Source organism: Delphinus delphis, chromosome 10 (assembly GCF_949987515.2).
Source record: "Delphinus delphis chromosome 10, mDelDel1.2, whole genome shotgun sequence".
Lineage (NCBI taxonomy): Eukaryota > Metazoa > Chordata > Mammalia > Artiodactyla > Delphinidae > Delphinus > Delphinus delphis.
This window is the reverse complement of record NC_082692.2, coordinates 9,748,350-9,768,523: the sequence shown is the minus strand read 5'-3', so window position 1 is coordinate 9,768,523 and position 20,174 is coordinate 9,748,350. Positions and strand designations below refer to the sequence as shown.

Here is a 20,174-nt window from a genome sequence, read left to right as displayed (position 1 = left end):
GATAGGGAGGGTGGGAGGGAGCCACAAGAGGGAAAGGATATGGGGACATATGTATACATATAGCTGATTCACTTGGTTGTACAGCAGAAACACAACATCGTGAAGCAATTATACTCCAATAAAGATGTAATAAATAAATAAATAAAGTTGCACAGTATATGCTTTGTCTCTGGCATATCAAAAGGTACCATAAGTGATAACAATAGTAACAGCAGATACTGATTATTAGACGCTAACAGTGCCAGATACCATACTAGGTGCTGTTGTATTCACACGGTATTTTATTTACCCCCATATAACCTCTGAGGTAAGTACTATCGCTATCCAATTTTACAGAGGAAGAAACTGAGCCTTAGAAAAGTCAGGAAACTTGCCCAATGTCACTCACTGAATAGGTGGCAGAATTGGAATTCGAACCTAAGTCAATCGGAACACCAAAAAACTTATGCTCTTAACCAAAGCATCTATATTTCTATGAGAACCGGATTTTCAAGAGCGTCTCGATTTCATACCTTCTGACCAGTTGTCCCATAAACTATTTAACTGTCCCCGAAACGGACATCTAAACTGCAACCTGGCATCTGAACTGCATTTCCCAAACTGTCCCTCACACTGAAAGTAACGTAACATAAAAATCCTCCGTAAGACCACAAGTCCTGAGTCTTGGTGTGAAATATATGGGCGCCACAATTTAAGCAGATTACCAAATTTTCGAGAATTAGAGAGGAAGAAAGCGCACTCAACACAAAGTGTTCAGAGCATCACGTACTCTTCTGTGATTTAGAAGGCACTGCTGGATCTTGTGGTGTCTGGAAGTCACCCTTATGAATTTCTATCCTCATTATATTATTGAAGTGCAGAAATGCAGATTTCCAGCAAGTTTCAACAGATAGAAATCTGGATGAAAGGAACTCACTGTGCTGACATGAATTATTTAAGCGGTGCTTTCTTGAGGGACTACCATGGCTTGCAAAAGGGGCTCCATAAACTGTTTTCTTATATTATGAATATTTATAATGTTATGCTGTCGATATTTCAAAAGTGGGCTTTAATTAGAAACCTCGCTATGCTACGCCTTTTGGCTTTGCTGTCATTGTTTAGTTTTGTTTGTTCAGCATCAGAAGATGGGGGTGTCAGGGCCACAGTACAGAGAGGACTCTAGAAATTCACCATCAGCTAAGTTTTTTTCAATTCCCAAATACGGTCCATGATCTAAAAGATTTAAGAACCACTGACTCAAGATCATTTTTATTCTAGTACCCAAATATCCTCTCGCAGTGATAACTGTATCAGTCTAAGGAGTTGTTTATACCAGACATATTCAAATCACATAATTTGCCCAAAACTGGGAGTAGGATGGGAAAGAGGGGAAGGGAAGGGCAGCAGAAACTTGAACACATCTTTGCAGGCATCATTCTTAAGCACATTTTCCCTCTGGTTCTAACATCCCCATATTTTGTTTAGAGCATCTTCTGTGGTCAAGAAGAATAGCAATTAGAAATGCACTCTTCCATCCAGCTCATTACAAATAACTGAATTTCGTTTCCTTTTATGGCTGAGTAATATTCCATTGTATATATGTGCCACATCTTCTTTATCCATTCATCTGTCGATGGACATTTAGCTTGCTATTGTAAATAGAGCTGCAATGAACATTGTGGTACATGACTCTTTTTGAATTATGGTTTTCTCAAGGTATATGCCCAGTAGTGGGATTGCTGGGTCATATGGTAGTTCTATTTTTAGTTTTTTAAGGAACCTCCATACTGTTCTCCATAGTGGCTGTATCAATTTACATTCCCACCAACAGTGCAAGAGGGTTCCCTTTTCTCTACACCCTCTCCAGCCTAGAGTCTGTCATACAGAGTGAAGTCAGAAAGAGAAAAACAAATACCATATGCTAACACATATATATGGAATCTAAAAAAAAAAAAAAGGTTCTGAAGAACCTAGGGGCAGGACAGGAATAAAGACGCAGATGTAGAGAATGGACTTGAGGACACGGGGAGGGGGAAGGGTAAGCTGGGATGAAGTGAGAGAGTAGCATGGACATATATACGCTACCAAATGTAAAATAGATAGCTAGTGGGAAGCAGCTGCATAGCACAGGGAGATCAGCTTGGTGCTTTGTGACCACCTAGAGGGGTGGGATAGGGAGGGTGGGAGGGAGATGCAAGAGGGAGGAGATATGGGGATATATGTATATGTACAGCTGATTCACCTTGTTATACAGCAGAAACTAAAACACCATTGTAAAGCAGTTATACTCCAATAAAGAGGTTAAAAAAAAAAAAAGAACTCTTCCAAACTCACATCCTGCCTATTTCTCCGGTTCTCTAGGACCCAGTGGGGAAAAAAAAAAAAAGAATCTTATTCATGCCAAGTGAGCTGTTATCAGTTTGCTTATTGATTTTTATCCCCATGCTGTAAACCTCAAAATGCCACAGCCCCAGTTGGGATCCCACCAAACCCATTCCTTTACTTATCCTTTCATTTTCCCAGTCATCTTTCTTTTTGATCCTTGACAACTTCTCCCTGCACCCACCTTCCGGGAATTAACAATTGCCCATTCAATTTTCCCTCTCCTGTCTCTTTAAGTCAGAAACTTCCCTAGGTTCCTAAGCGCTGGCGGCCTCCGCAGGCGTTCAAGACTCCCAGCAAGTCTCCATGGCAGTGAGATTTGCAAGTGAATCTCCCTGATCTGAAAAAATAGCACCAGTTTCCTAAGCGATCTCTGACTTCCAGACATCTACAAGGGCACCAGTGGGTTTCAAGACATCCAGTGAACCAAGTCCGAGGACTGAAAAACCAAATCAATTGATAGCGGCAGCTCCAAAAAGGGAAAAGTCCCCAAACTGAACAAAATACAAAAGCAATATAAAATCCAACTAAAGGGCACACAAGCAGCAGTGAAATGCTTTAAGATTCAAATGCCTACCTCACAGATTTCCCAAAGCTCTCCGCTCACACAGGCATCCTCCGCTGCCTCTGCTCTCTGGCTCCCCAAAAACTATGTTTTCTTAGCCTGAGCAACAGTCTTCTCAAGTGTCAGGCTCTGAAATACACATGCTACACACGCTCCGACAGCCTCTCCGTGCCAGGTAGCCCCTTCTCCTTCCTTCCCAGCCCCGGGCCAGCCCATGCCAATTCCCCGACAGGAGAGCAACTCCTCCATGGGATGGAACTGGGGAAGGGAAGAGCGCAGACAGGAGTTGGGGATCAATTTAAGTCACCAAGGACCGGGGGGCCACCCATCCAGGCGGGAAGGGTCCATCTTATCCCTTTCCTAACCTTAACACCCCTCCACAGAAGGTTTCTCCAGCCTCGTTCAGATCCCTGAACAAGTTGGCAGACTCCTCCTGGCGTCCCCGGCTCGCACCCAGACCCCTCCAAGGCGGCAACCCCCAGCCTGCAGGACGCGGATAGCTTCTTACCTTTACAAAGCCCCGCTTCTTAAAAGCCTGGCTGGAGCCTCCAAGGAGTTCTGCGTTTTCCTTGACATTGGAAGCCACCAGTTTCAGAAACAGGGCACATTTCTAAATGAAACAGAAAGTAACCCGGGAACCCAGGCCAGACCCCCGACCTGCACTTGGCTTTGGCTCTCCGTAGCCTCTATGAGTCCTGGGACTCAGCCAGCCCGCCCAGCTGTTTCAGCCCGGAGAGAATTCAGAGGAAACTGCAGCTTGCAAGTCTGGAACTCACGGCCTGGGCTTTGCTTTTTTTTTTTTTTTTTTTTTTTAGTATTTGTTGAGCTTTTTAACATGCAGTTTGTCTCCTTCTGCAGGGAATTACTCAGTGAGCCTGTCACCTGACTCACAGCAGCTCCATTATATAATTCAAACTGTGTTACTTGAGTTCTGATCAGAAAACCACACTCCCCTTCCCCCGTCTCCCCTCCCCCGCTTCCTTGGCGTGGAGGGAGAGGCACTCAAAACACCAAACAATGAAAATTAATCTTTCTTGAAACTTCAGTGGAGGGCTTTCCCTGGCAGTCCAGTGGTTAAGACTTTGCCTTCCAATGCAGGGGCTGTGGGTTCGATCCCTGGTCGGGGAGCTAAGATCCCACATGACCGGCAGCCAAAAAACCAAAAAAAACCCATAAAAAAACAGAAGCAATATTGTAACAAACTAAAGACTTTAAAAATGGTCCACATCAAAAAAAATGTTTAAAAAGAGAAGAAATTTCAGTGGAGCTGCTGCATTTTTGCAGTGTATTTTTATTTCCCTTTGGTTTGATTTTTCTCTGGCAGAGGACTTCCTAAATGCCAATGCTGAGTTAGCAGGGATTTCTCAAGATGTAACATCTCAAGATGTAACTGTAGCAGTTTCCTTGACTTTCATTTAGGGTGGCTGTCTGCAGATGAGGTAAATCAGCCAGTGGGTTTGCAAATGACAGAGCTTATCATCAGTTGAACAGCCTCAAGTAGATTTATAGCACCTGTGCAAATGAAATGCAAAGCCTAGAATGTTTATTACTTTAGCCACAGTATCTAAGTTCCCTGAAATGTCAAAGGGGTAGATTGGGTTGAGAGGTCTTTAGCCAACCCCCTGCCCTGACCTTAATCTTCCTAGACCCTCTCCAGCCACCTCAAATAACATAACATCCAACTGAAAATTGCATGCTTGCTATGCAAACACCACTTAATGGCCAAGCCCCATTCTCTACTATCAACAATGTGGAAATCCTTAAGGCCAATCTAGATGGGTACTTTGAAGCCAGCACTTGGGTGAAAGTAAAAAAAATTATTTCAGTCCCATTTTCCCCTTCTTGGCATCTGTCATCTCTGTTCAGATGATATATACTGAGGAGCAAGTATGTTAAAACAGAATTGACCCACGAATGAGATCTTTGAGAAATTTAGGTGGCATAAATAAGCATAACATTTAAAGCACCATGAAATAATCAACGTTAAAAAACTCCAACCTGTTTGCTTTTTCCATGTCAAAGCTAGATGAACTGTATGCCTTGGTGGATCTGGGCTCCCAGTCTCCTCCCAGCCAGTGGAGACATTGCTGAATATGGGATATACTCCAAAATGGCTGTTAAAGTCTAGGGGAACAAATGCTAATATTGGTCACCTTGTTTTGGTTTTTCCTGGTCTGAGCTCTTTTCTCCCTTCTGCATTTCCTCACTCATATCTACCCAAGGAAATTACCCTGTCTTTCCCGCCAGACTCCAGCAGTGTACTAACAGTAGATACCATTGCTATATTAAACTGTGTGACATTAGACTGATACTGTGCCCAAAGAATAGCTTGCAAAATACTTTGTAACTATCTATCCACATATCCTTCCGAAGTGGGCATGGGATAATTATTATTCTCTTTGTCCAGACCCAAAGAAAGCCAGTAATATAGGTGAGAATTAGAAGTCAAGTTTCTTACTCTCAGAGCTCTATTTTACAAAGGAAGACCAAGATACACATGAAAAAGCAAAAACAAAAACACATGAATGTGTAAACCTGAATGACAGATTGATGTCTGTTTATACCTTTCTCTCCAGGTGTGGTAAATACAATGTATTGTGGCAGTTGCTATGGTAACCACTTCTTTCTTAATGAGAATAAGGCTACATAGTAAAATATTAGAAAACATCAGGTGGTGAGCGTGGTGCTCCAAGGACAATGGTGCTTTAAGGACAAAGGACAACGCTGCCTGAAAACATGTCAGCGTCTCACACCCCATACCGGACTCCCTGCCATGTTGTGATGGTTACAAAATTCCTGAGCCCACCTGGGTGATGGGACCTGTCCCAAATAAGGAAAGGCATCTGCCCTGCCCCACTCCCACCCTATAGAAGGAAGATATATGTGCCTCGACCAATGAGTAAACGAAAATTTCATCTCAGACCATTCCTTTGTTTTCTGGCTATAAAAACTGATCAATGGCACATGTTCAGGCTTGTCTCTCCCAGACTACTAGGAAGTCGGCCTGCTGTTCTGACAGGGACCCTTCCCTCTAATAAATTCGATCTTCTTTACATTCTGCCTAGTATCTGGAAATTCTTTTCCAACCCACGTTCGGACCACAACAGTGAGACCCATACTAGTAATGGGAAGAAAAGCAATAACGCACAATATACCTTTGGTCTGAATATAGTCCTTCAATATTGACACTGCAAAAATCAAATTTCCTAGACCAGTGTTCTCCAACAGAAATACAGTATGAACCACGTATGTAATTTAAAATTTTCTAGCTGTTGCGTTAAAAAAGAAAAAAAACTGGTGAACTTAATCTTGGTAATATATCTGCTTGACCCCACCCAGCCCAGGGGTCCATCTACCTCTTACCTCAAATCCAATCTATTCAAAATATTGTTTCAGACTTCCCTGGTGGTGCAGTGGTTAAGAGTCTACCTGCCAATGCAGGGGACACAGGTTCGAGCCCTGGTCCAGGAAGATCCCACATGCCGCAGAGCAACTAAGCCCGTGCACCACAACTACTGAGGCTGCACTCTAGAGCTTGGGAGCTGCAACTACTGAGCCCACGTGCCACAACTACTGAGCCCACGTGCCACAACTACTGAAGTCCACGCGCCTACAGCCTGTGCTCCGCAACTAGAGAAGCCACCTCAATGAGAAGCCCGCGCACCACAACGAAGAGTAGCCCCCGCTCACCGCTACTAGAGGAAGCCCACGCACAGCAACGAAGACCCAACGCGGCCAAAAGTATATAAATTAATTAAATTTTTAAAAATCTTTAAAAAATATTGTTTCAACATGTAATAATATAAAATTATTAACAGAGTATTTTATATTCTTTTCTTCGTACTAAATCTCTGAAATCTGCTATGAACTGTGTGTGTTTTACACTCACATCACATCTCAGTTAAGAGTAGCTACATCTCAAGTGTTCAATGGCCACAAGCGGCCAGTGGCTACCACATCAGATGGACCAGCTTCACGCTATATTTGGTCATTTTGGCTTCAAATTTGTTCTGTGAGTACACATTTGTCTATCTCTACTTGGAACTTTTAGAAAAATGAATTGCATTCATTTGGTTCTAGCTTTATGGCATAATTCAAGTGGTGTTCTCTTGGGTGGAGCAAGAAAATATCAAATAACTTGGAATTGAAATAGTATTAAAGATTCAGCTTCTTTTGTGCCACCAGAGGATCGTGAAGATTAAAAACAATAAACCTCTAAAAAAAAAAAAAAAAAAAACAATAAACCTCAGGTTTATAAAAAGTTCCTTCCTTGGGTTGTCCCAATCGCCCAAGTTAGGGACCTCAGAGTCATGCTGACTGTCCTTTCTATGTATCCCCTCTCTCTGCCCTCTTCTATCAGCCCCTCATTGTTTTTCAAGTCTGAGGACTTCTGCGATAATCTAGATGAACCCAAGAACTCGTGCCTGGTCTCCCTGCCTCCACTCTCCACCCATTCAAGTTCATATTCTATCCTGCCTTCAGCGTAAACATGCACTGAAAGCAGACATTAATCATGGAGCTTCTCAGGACTTCCCTTCTGGTCCAGTGGGTAAGACTCCATGCTGCCAATGCAGGGGGGCCCAGGGTCGACCCCTGTTCAGGGAACTAGATCCCGCATGCATGCCAAAACTAAGAAGTCCGTATGCTGCAACGAAGATCCCGTGTGCCGCGACTAAGACCTGGCACAGCCAAAATAAGTATTAAACAAAAAATTCATGGAGCTTCTCAGCTTAAAGCCTTTAATAGCAACCTGCTAACTTTCAAATAAAATCCATACTCCTTGTCACGATATAAGGCAATCATCAACTGGCCTTCTGGGAACTTTCTGGCCCATCTCCTGGCTAACCATTCTTTAATTTTACCCAGGTCTACATTCTTGGCTGTGCCATGATTTCCATGACTCCATGACTTTGTTTAAAGTCTGTTCCTTCTGCCTGGAACGTCCTTCCTTAAAATGCCTACCCCTCACCAAACAGCAAAATCCATCCAGCCTAGCTCCAATATTTACTGTAGCTTTCCTTGATCTTGCAAAATTAACAGCCAACTCATCTATGTTATCATGGCACTTTTATAAACAGATGTGTTATAACATTTATCACGTTCTATTATAATTATATGCTATGCTAGACAAAGATTTCCTCAAGAAGGGAAACCACAGACCACTTACTTTTGAATTCACCTAGGGACATAACAGGATCTCAATAAATGCCTAAGGGATTCCAGTGCTCTTTTCTTTCCATTTCTCCTTCTTCTAATTGTCTAACCACATGGTACATCATCACCATCATTACATAGCAGCCAATATTTATTTGTACTACTGTGTACCAGACACTGTGTTAAGCATTTTACATAAATTTCATTTAATTCCAACAACAAATCTACGAGGTAGGAACTTAGCCTTGATTTTTAAAAGCGGTGGTATCTTGAATGCCATTTCATTCTTTCAAGAGGTGTTTTAAGGTCATTCTTAGAAACACTGGTTATGACAAGTAGATATGCAGGTATGCTTCTAAAGAACACAAGATTGCATACTTGATCGTTAACTCATTTGTCAACAGGCTACTGCATGTGTCTTGTTTTACAGTTTTAGTCTCTCCATCCCTTCAAAGCTTCCAATTCTTAGCGGGCTGAGAAAACAGAAAACCTAACTTAGTAATATTTTGCGCAGAATAAGAGTATGGTGGCTTTGAGTAAGGGCATGAGAAACCCTGCCCCATCGATATCACAGGATGTGACATTTAGTTTTGTTGCTCAGTCATTTTGGGGTTTACATCTGGCTCTTGAGTCATTTCCACATAATTCAGTTTAGTCGTGCTTTAAAAAGTAGGGGGATCGACACCAAATGCTGGTGAGAATGTGGAGCAACAGGAACTCTCATTCATCGCTGGTGGGAATGAGACATGGCGCAGTCACTTTGGAAGACAGTGTGGTGCTTTCTTTCAAAACTAAACATACTCTTGCCTTGCAATCCAGCAATTGCACTCCTTGGCATTTACCCAAACGGACTGAAAACTTATATCCACTCAAAAACCTGCACACAGATGTTTAGAGTAACTTTATTCATAATTGTCAAAACTTGAAAGCAACCAAGATGTCCTTCAGCAGGTGAATGAATAAATAAACTGTGGTGCATCCAGGCGATGGCATGTTATTCACGCTAAAAAGGATGAGCTATGAAGCCATGAAAAGACACAGAGGAACCTTAAATGTCCGTTCCTAAGTGAAAGAAGTCAATCCAAAAAGGCTCCGTAAGGCACGATTCCAGCTACATGACATTCTGGGAAAGACAAAACAATGCTGACAGTAAAAAGATCAGTGGTTGCCAGGAGTTGGGAGGACGGGAGGGATAAGTGGAGCACAGAGAGATTTTTAGGGCAATGAAGCTACTCTATATGATACGATAATGTATGTCATTGTACATTTGTCCCAACTCATTGAATGGACAGCACCAAGGATGAAACCTTATGTCACCTAAGGACTTTGGGTGATAGAGATGTGTCAGGGGAGTCCTTGTAGGACTGTGTCAGTGTAGATGCTCCAGTTGTAACACACGTAGCACTCTGGTGCCTGAAGCTGACAGCGAGGAGGCCAGCGCACGGGTGGGGGTGGGGTATACGGGAACTCTCTGTACTTTCTGTTCAATTTTGCTGTGAGCCAAAACTGCTCTAAAAAATAAAATCTATTTTTAAAAAAGTGGAGGGACCAGAGAATGGCTTGTCCATGGGTGCCCAGGGACTGCGCTCACTGGCTTCTGGCTTGATGTACAAGTTGCTTTCCTGCTAGGTTGTCAGTTGCTCAAATTTATTAATTGCTTTCTCCACTTTGTTTCCACAACACCACTAAATAAACGGCATATGCTCAGGGATTAATAAATTCTTGTTTAAATGAAATGAAGGGAAAACACACTTAGTGCTTCGAATAATAAATACGTATTTCCACCCACAGACACAGCATAATGGCTTTAGTGTCAACAGAAAACCTCTTACTGAGGCTGTTTCTGGAGACTCTGGAGCCTGGGACAGCCTCAGGCTTGGAGGAGGGGTTGCCCTGGAAGGTCTGGTGGTTGTGGGGGGGGGGGGCAGCTAGAAGAGCAGCTAAGTTGAGAAAATTTAACTCTCTCTTTGACTCAAGCCTGGACATGCTCTCTGTGCCCTCGGGGACCAGCCCTTGGTCACCACCTGGCGGATTTACAATACGTTGCCCAGAGCGGGGCTACTTTGCCCTGCAGCCCTCAGTTTCTTCATGTGTAAAAAGGGACGAGGGTACTGTGGGTTACGGTGGGTGTTCCACGAGACCATGTCTATCATCACTCTGACGCAGTGACAGTGTTAACTGATGGACAATGTTCACTCTTGTATTACATATTATTAGATATTACATGATGATAAAAAAGCACTGGAGATGCCGTTAGGGAGCTCAAATGATCAGTGCCTGTGTGAACCCCCCTTCTGCTCTCTCACCACGCTTTCTTTCTACTCAGTTTGCTGTTGGCACATATTGAGATGGTGAATTTATCGACCTCCATGACCTCTGTCTTCCTTCCTTCCTTCCCTCCCTCCCTCCCTCTTTCCTTCCTTCCTTCCGTCCATCCCTCCCTTCTTCATTTTCTTTTTTCCTCCCCCACCTCTTCTCTTTCTCTCTCTCTTTCCAGTTATTATTTTTTAAACGAGCTTATTTTGTCCCTTGCTATTCTTGGCCAACCAACTAAGACTCTTTGTGTTGAGATCTTCTTGCCAAAGCCACGTTAAGCTCACCAGGTTGCTAAACTTAGACCAGCCTGTTTCTGTTCTCTCGGAAGATCTGCAATACCATAAATAAGAGAGGCAGCAGGTCAAAAGATTCTTGTTCACAGCTAAGGGGGCTGCTTTACACAGAGCTTCCCAGAAGGAAGACAGAGCCTGACAGGAGGAAGATCTCAGGTCTCAGGCATAATCTATAAGAGAGCAGTTAATACCTCACTCCCTGCCAAGTCAAGGCGACTAGCCAATCTCAAAAGCCATCTTTCAAATTGCTTTTTGGCCAGCCCAGCATAGTGTCCATGTGACAGCTCTACGTTGTGAGAACAAGAAAAAAAGCAGTTTCCCGGAGGGGTAGGCAGTTTCCTTTTCTTTCTACAAGATAAATACCCTTTAATTCTCTCCAAAGCACCATGTGGGATTTATGTGATGACCTGTGTCCAAAAAGGACTAAAGACCCAAGAAAGACACAAGAGGGGAGAGGGGACACACAGTGGCCTTAAAAATGGGGCGAGTGAGGTTTTGAAAGGTGGAGAATACGGTGGAGAGAGCTCTGGGATTGAACTCTAGTCCTGCCCCCTGCTCACTGGAGGCAAAGTAATTGGCCTCCGTTCTTCCCGTATGAGATGCTAATGATAATAAACTGCGGGGAAGTCTGGGGTGACGTCTGTAAAGCATGTATCAGGTGGCCTGGCGGAGAGCAGGTGCAGAATGACCCAGCCAGGTGGGTAGAGCCTCCATTCTTCATGTCTAAAGTGTACAGAGACTGCCGTGTTCCTTCTGTAAAGTTCTTTGGCGGAAGTTAAATGAAACCTCCAGCGAAGGGTAAAGACCACATGTGTGTGTCTTCCCTCTTACACCCCTGCCCCCCTGCCCCGGCCCCAGATCTCCATGCTGCAGATTATATTTTCCACAGATGGACACAACTGTATCTCCCATCCCACATACTGGTCTAGAACCTCGCCACTCCCCTGTCAAGAGGTGGGATCGAATTCCTCTCCCTCTGAATCCGGGGGAGGGGAGGGGCGCTTGGATCGTGCTCGTAGCCTGTGCAGTAGAAGTCTTCCTGTGGGACCACAGAGGCTAGGTCATAAAAGGCAAGGCAGCTTCCACCTTATTAGCTGGAATACTTGCTCTTGAAGCCTTCAGCTGGCAGGTAAGCAGGTGACTGCATTGGGGCCACCATGCTATGAGGAAGCCCAACCTGGCCCATGTGCAGAGACCATGGAGAGAATTTCCAGAAGCCCCACCCTCTCCCCCCAACCCCACATCACTGACTGACGGCAACCTCAAGAGAGACCAGAGCCCAAAATCACACATCTGAGCCCTTCCTGAGCTCTCGATCCATGTAGGTGGAATGTAGATGATAACACACAACAAAACCCAACTGGGGAACATCCCCAGCGGTCCAGCAGTTAAGGCTGTGCGCTTCCACTGCAGGGGGTGCGGGTTCGATCCCTGGTCGGGGAGCTAAGATCCCACATGCCATGCAGTGCAGCCAAAAAAAACCAAAAAAAAAACAACCCCAAAACAACCATGATTGGAAGAGAATCATGGCCTCCGTTACACTCTCCTAGAGCAACGTAACATAGGGTTCAAGGATCAGACCTGGGAACTGGGGAGAACCAGGGTTTAAATTGACCCTACTACTTCAGCTTGTGACCCTTAACAAGTCCACATGTCTAAAAAGGTGATAAAAATAATGCCTAGGGACTTCCCTGGTGGTCCAGTGGTAAAGAATCCGCCTTCCAATGCAGGGTCGATCCCTGGTTGGGGAACTAAGATCCCACGTGCCGCGGGGCAGCTAAGCCCATGCGCCACAACTGCTGAGCCCGTGCGCCTCAACTAAAGAGACAAAACCCACACGCCGCAATGCAGAGCCCGTGCACTGCAACAAAAGATCCTGCATGCCATAGCTAAGACCCGATGCAGGCATAAAAATAAAATAATAATAATGCCTAGGTCATAGGATTATTGTCAGGGCAAATGAGGTGGTCCATGTTAAGTTCTTAGTATCATGACGGGCACAGAGCAGACACACATCTTAGATATTGTTTGTCATCACCGTCATCACTACCACTAACTCTTCTAATCATTAGGATGAGTTTTGTTTCTAAGGCCTTAGAGCTGGCGAGAATATACCCCCTTTTCCTTTAATCACACTTTCTTCTATTTAGACATGTGCCCTTCAACCCATAATCTGTACAATTGCGTTTCTCAGCCTTCATGCTAATGTCGCAATCATGAGGAATTGTTTTAAAAAATCCAATCAGTCTTAACTCCTTCATCCTGCTCACCCGGAATCAGCCATCACTTTGCCCTCAATGTTTTTGACTGTCTTAGTCATCATTACCTAGGAAACGCCAAATATTCTGGAGCAGGAAGTCTGTTTTGACTAAGGATGCAGACCCATCTATCTACGTCTGTTGGACCACTCAACTCAGCATTTCCTTCCGTGATGTGGAAGGGCTCATCCAGTACCTACAATGAGCCAACAGAGGAGAAAATTAAGGCTCAGAAAGATTGGAAACAGCATTAGAGTTTCATTGTTCATTCACTAACTCCTTTGTATATTCATTCGATCATTCAACAAATAGCTATTAACAGCTTTCTCTCTGCCAGGCTCTGGACATACAAACATGAACAGTCTCATTACTTTTTTTTTTTTTGCGGTGCGCGGGCCTCTCACTGCTGTGGCCTCTCCCGTTGTGGAGCACAGGCTCCGGACGCGCAGGCTCAGCGGCCATGGCTCATGGGCCCAGCCGCTCCGCGGCATGTGGGATCTTCCCAGACCGGGGCACGAACGCGTGTCCCCTGCATCGGCAGGCGGACTCAACCACTGCACCACCAGGGAAGCCCCAGTCTCACTACTTTTGATTTTGATTTTCCCCCAAGTCATTAATTCAATACATTACTCATTCAAAAATAAACATTCTGTTTTTCCATGCGTTTTTTTTCCATAGTCTCTACTGTTATGAAGCTTATAGTTTTGCTCAAGGGCAGATAATTAAACATACAACAATGGTAAAGAGCTATTGAAGGGGAAACAGAGATTTGTGCTTAGTAATAGGACTTAGTCTGGAGGAATGGTGAAAGAGGGCTTCCTGGAGGAAGTGGCTTTATATGGGGACTGAAAGAGAAGTGGGAGTTAACCAGATGGAAGGTGGGCAGAAAGGGAGAGTGATGTAGGCAGGGTCAACTGCTTGTGTGAAGGTCCTGAAACCAGAGCAAGTATGGGAATAACTGAGGAACTCGAAAAAAAATCTCAACCCAAAGGTCACCAGGAAGTCTTCAATATTCCTTTGATCTCCACTCCCAGAATTTGCCTTTGTCCTTTCTACTTTTTCTGGCTTACAAAGTGCATGTTTAATAAATGCTCGTGGAACTGCTGTTTGCTTATAGTAATCTGATGGCACTACTATTTTAAGGGGACAGACATGTTTTGTTGAAGTACACAGCTACACACACACATACATACACAAACCCCCAACACTTTTAATAAATTCAAAATAAGGGAGTTGTTTTCAGTTTATGTTTTTTTAAAAAGTTTATGTTTATAGACATTGTTTAATTAATTTTATTTCCAATTTATTTTTTAGTTAAAAAATTAACTATAGATATGTCATTGTGAATGGTGAGGTGATTTTTCTTAATTAACTCCATTGCTGTTTAATCCTCCTTAACATGTTTTCCATTCCCAGGCAGCTGGCTTTTGTCATGAAGCAAATAGAGAGGTAAAACTGTAACTGGGCAGATTGAACTAGACGCTTAGAATTGAGTGTACCTAAGAGCCCAGAAGTTGGAATCAGCCTCTCTCCCCGTACGCACTACACTGGGATTTCTGCTATTAATGCCCAGACACACTGTGATTTCTGCTTTTCTTTCTGTGGCTGCTGTCTGGTAATAAAAGAAGAGCTGTCTGTTTTGTCATCTGTAGAACAGAGGGTAATGTCTCTTAATTAAAGAAAGGAAGTGGAGCAATGTAGTGAGAACATTGCAATTGTTTCCAATTAATTCCACATGCAGTTTGGCAAAGCTACTAACCCATAAAATGACCTAGGATCTAAATACGGAGAACAATAATCTTTTATCGGTCATTTTTCTATCTTCCCAGCGAAAGCAAGAAAAGTCCAAGGCCAGATGCATAGAAGGTCTACAGACTTACAGTATCATAAGTTCCTGACTATAATCTTAAATAGAAAAGAAATTTACATGTGCCATTCAGAGCTTATGAATTCCCACATGTTCTATAACCTCTATAATTCATCATGTATTGACAGGTGTCCGTTCAACCACCAGTGGAGCAGTTATTGACTGTTTACATCATTTGTCACCAAAGCAAAGGCATCTTCATGGTCATGGAAGAGCAGGAAAGACCTTTTCATTCCATCAGACATTGCATTTCTAAATCCTTCAAGGATAGAGAATGAGTGTGTCATGCACATCCATGAACCCCTAAAAAGTATCTCATGGAACATCTTACTCCAGCCCCATAATACCTTTTTAAAAAATTAGGGTAAAATACACATAACATAAAATTCACCCTTTTAAGGAGTATAATTCAGCGCCATTTAGTACATTCACAATGCAACCAGCACCACTTTCTAGTTCAGTAATATTTTAATCAGCCAAAAAGGAGACCGTGTAGCCAAGAAGCACTCACTCCCCATTTTCACAATACTATGTCCCTGACTCACGCTGCAATGGCTCACCTGTCTCAACATAATTCACAGCTCTGCAGCTCCCCGGAATCCCAGGGTTACACTTAAAGGATTTTTAGCTCCCACCTGCTTTAGATGAGATTCAAGCAGAGAGGCGGGAAGTGGTGAGAGGGCAGGAGTGGCATCCAGCTGCCAGCTCCCCAAGGGTCCTGAGCTGGGCGCCAAGACTGCTTATCTCTTCTTTCCTTTCAGTCAGCCCTCCTGCACCAGGGTTTTCTACAGGCTTCTGTTCACAGTTATACTGTGCAAGGAAGACGCTTCCTTTACTTTACAGGGGAGATTTATGCCATAACAAATGGTTATTAAGAGCACTGCATGCAATGGGCCAAGTGATGGATGCCATATAGGAGGCTGGTTAACCATCACTTACTTGTCACGAATCTGCTGCCACTCTGGGGATACTCCTTAAAGGGATGTTTACTACTGGTGTGGTTTAGCGTTTCACCAACTGAAGGTTTATCCAAATGTACCGGAGGCCCAAGGATTTTCCGTAGGTGGACTGGCATGGGTGAGTGACCTTGGCCGTAACCCTCGCCAGTAGCAAATGATGGCTCACATGGAAATGGTACCATAGGGACCCCAGGAAGCATAACACCCAAGTGAAAACTATATGCTTGTTATGCGAACACCTCTGAAAAACCAAATCCCCAACGAGCCTCTACTTTAAACCATACTGAAATTCCCAAGGCCCATCTATATAAATATCCTGAAGCCACCACTGTCTTGGGTGAAGGTAGTAAGAGTCATTTCGGTCTGCCCTTATTTTTCTGTCCCAGCACCTGCCATGATAGGACAGCAGGTGTCTCTGTCCAAACGATACATATTGGGGGCAAGTGTGTTCAAACGTTGGAATTCATCTATTCGTAAGAGGCTGAGAAACGTAGATGGCATAAACGAGCATAACACTTAAGAGTTTCATTAAACACGGCTATCATCGTGAACATTTCCAACCTGTTTGCTTTTTACATGGCAAAGCGAGGACGAGCTGTATGCAGGACATGACACAGGGAGGCTGGGAGTGGGCATTTCAGTCCCTTCTGGCAGCCACATGGTCCCCAAAGCTCCGTGAGAACTCATCTCTTCTTCCATTCAAGGTTTGAAGTGTATTGAAATTCTAAAGTGTTTCAATTCTAAACTGAATTCCGGCCAGCCATCTATAAAGCAATTTTATCTCCACTGAATATTTCACCATCCTAAATAGAAACTCTTCCAGCCTATTACTCTGTTATTTAAATTGTTACTAAAGAAAAGTCATGCTAAAACAAATATATTGAGGCTTCCATGAGTTAGAACGCAAACCTCTCACAACTGCACTCTGTATGAGAAATTCATCTTTTAACACTGAAAGATGAAAGGCAATTTTAAGAAGCCTGAACAATTCCATCCTACACTGTGAGTTATTTAATTGCGGTAGGAATACATGTACCAAGAAGCATTCCTTAATTAGTCTAAACCTAAAACAGCAGTTGTTAAAAGTGAGACTTGAGCTGACGCAACAGGGTGTGCTCTAGCCATGTGGGGCAGAGACCGCGATGCTTTTCAGGTTTTATTTTTGAAGTTTGGGTGACTACAACTTAAACCAATAGCAGAGGGGAAAGGAATCATTTATCTGTCTCTCTTATTACACCTCTGCTGCAAAATGTTTCCTTTTTTGTAGCATTTACCCAGCTAGCGAGGTGTTACTCTGTGTCCTGAGGACTGAAGCGTCTGCGGTTTGATCACAAATTGTATAGTAAACAAACTGAGACAGATGATTGCCACCCTAATTCATGATAAAATGGGAAAAGAAACGGCACTCATTTAATTCAGCACCCTTGCTTGATATAAAACTTGAGCAACCAACAAGCAGCAGTTTGGTGTAGAAGAAAAAGTTTTGGACACAATGTCAGGACACCTGGATTTGAGGTCCCCCTGCCACCTCGGGCACGCCCCTCACTCCCTGGGCCTCGGTTCTCTTCGGTGCTTTCTTAGGTTGCACGCATTTCTGAGATGCTAGGACCCTGTGATCAGGAGGGTACAGCAATACACAGCAGTGGGGTGGCATGAAGATTGGCCTTGGCTAATCTACTGCTTTCCTCTAATTAGTACGCGCCATGAGTAAGCCTTAGACTTGGATGGGATTTTACAGATGAGGAAATAGTTCTGGAGAGGACAAGTGTCTTGTCGACAGTCACACGGTTAGTCAATGTGGGAGAGAGTGCAAACCAGGGATTTCTGTGCTAGGTCGTCTAGGGCCATCTCTCCTCAGATTACAGAGAAACCAGGCGCCATCTGAATGGAAGGCTTCACACCTGCACTTCTCAGTGCTACTCACTAACCTCGGACTAGCAAAAGATCACAGCTTTTGGGATCGAGAATTCTCGGTTCTGGTTCATCGTGATTTTGCCACACGATGCAGCCTCTATGTGTCCTATTTTAACCTTTTTCTAAGAGAAGCTGTATTATGCAGTGATCAACAGTGTGGGTCTAACACAAAGGTTTGTATGTGAATGTTCATAGCAGTTTAATTTGTAATAGCCCCCAAATGGCTATTAATATAGCCCAATGTCCACTAACAGGTGAATGGAGAGACGAACTGGGGTGTATCCAATACAACGGAACACTACTCAGCAATAGAAGTGAACTGTCGATACCTGTGATGTGGATGAATCCCAAGCTAATTATGCTGAGTGAAAGAAGCCAGACGTAAAAAGAGTTCATACTATATGATTCCATTTGTATAAGACTGTGGGAAATGCAAGCTCATTTATAATGACAGAAAGCAGGCCAGTGGTTGCTTAGAAACGGGAGTGTGAAAAGGGATGGATTGGGGAAGAGATGGTGAAAAGGAGGCGTTAGGAAACTTTTGGGAGTGAGGCAGATTCATTATCTTGATGATATGATGGTTTCATTAGTATATACATATGCTAAAACTTCTCAGATTCTACACTTCAAATACGTGCAGTTTATTGCAGAGCAATTATACCTCAATACAGCTGTTCCAAAAAACAACCCTCCCCCAAACCTCAAGGGGCCTGGAGTTGAAACCCAGCCTCACGATCCCCTAGCTATGTAACCCTTGGTGAGTTACTAACCTCGTCTCCAGGAGGACGATACTCATTTCTATCTCACAGTGTTGCTGTGAGGATTAAATGAGTTAATCCTTGTAAGGTTCTTAATACAAACTAGCTCTTATTATTATTTTCCCAGAACCACAGAAAAAGGATTCTGTTTTATCTTTTGCATCTCATTCCCATAAGATTTGAATTCATTAGTCTATTTAAGCCATATTAAAGTAAGGCTCATTCACGCAGGTTTTTCAGATCTCCACTCAGCAACCCTTTTGGGAGCTTTTTCCTGACCACGCTCTAAAATAGCACCCCTTCCCCAGTCACTCGTGAGACACTTTCTGATTTATTTTCCTCCCTGACACTTATCGCCATCTGACGCTACCTTATACATTTGTTTACTCTGTCTCCCTTCACTGGAACATAAGCTCCCTGAGACTAGGGAACTTGGTCTGTTGGGTTCACTGACATAAAAGTCACTCAAGAAGTGTGTGTTGAGTGTTGAATAAATGAATGACTGCATTATCTCCAAGAACCTTCCTTGGTGGTGGTGGCAGTATGGTGGTAGCTGGCCATCACCATGGCACTGTGCATACTGGTAGCGTGTATATGTCCATGGTCCCCTGCGATCGCTGCAGCTGGCCTAACCCCATAGATAGCTGGGCAAAAAGAAGACCGGAAATTGGTCAGATCAGTGAGTCCTAATTTCACTTCATTCCTGGCTCTGCAGGAGTTAGAGACTGCATAGGCTGAATAATGTATTTGAAAAAATAAGATCAGGGCCTGGGACTGTTACTAAAATGATGAAGAATAGAAATCTAAAGTTTTAGAAAGTTGTGAACATGTAGGCTTTGGTGGAATCCGTCCCTAGACTCTTTCTTTTGATAGTCAATACGAAGGGAAATTGGATTAAAAATTGGGTCCAGGGTACAAAGTTACCCTTGCCCTCCAGGGGCCCTGTAAAGTGAAACCAATTGGTTTTGGCTTGGGTAACTCAAGACCTGCCCAGACTGTCTTTTTTCCTTCTTTTGAATTCTACGAATGCAGGTTACATGTCTAAGCCTCAAAGAAGTTAATTGTTGACTTGCTTCCATGTGCCTGTCCTGTCCTCCTCCTGCCATGTCCTGTAGATGCTATTTCTGCAAGTTTGAAGCTTTAGGAGAAATGTGGACATGGCATTAAGGTCAGTTCAGTGTTATATCTTCTAAAAAGATGCATCTAAACAACACTCTGTGGAAGGTACGCTTGGACCTGCAATTGTATTGCAATCAATCCTTGTGTGAGTCCGTTTATTTGATATCTTTGTATGTGCAGATCACAGAATTTATTCTGCCTTGAACTCTCTCCTTAGGAATCTCCAAACAATGCCTTATAAATAAGTAGCACATGTTGCAATGTATACAAAAGACTTCCTGAATTAGCATTTGTCATCTTTTATGTTTTAATTATCTCATTTGGTCTCTTTATTGTTGCAATTACATTCTAATTTTGAGTGCAGACACTTGAGTGCCCTGGGCTAGATGAATCAATTAATATTACAATTACTATGATAGCAATAGAAATATAAGTAGATAGGTGGTTACAGTCCTCCAGATCCATTACTTTAATTCTGAATAGGAGTCTGGCTGTGGAAAATTCTTTCAGACTAGTTTGAAGTTAAAAAAAAAAAAACGAGATTCTTCCTCAAATCCTAAAGGCACATAACGGGTTTGGATTTTTTTTTTTCGGTTTTGTTTTGTTTTGG

General features: G+C 43.3%; 1 protein-coding gene across 6 annotated transcripts in view; it reads right to left on the bottom strand.

Moving 5' to 3' along the window:
- Positions 1–20,174, bottom strand: part of PHACTR1 (phosphatase and actin regulator 1) — a 551,052-nt gene that overhangs the window by 302,092 nt on the left and 228,786 nt on the right. The window contains exon 1 of one of the 6 annotated variants that reach the window (XM_060023629.1): positions 3,435–3,654. The exons of the other annotated variants lie outside the window; for them this stretch is intronic. The gene's annotated coding sequence lies outside the window, so the exon portion shown is untranslated. Of the gene's footprint in view, positions 1–3,434; positions 3,655–20,174 lie in introns of those variants that run through there. 6 annotated transcript variants of the gene reach the window in all.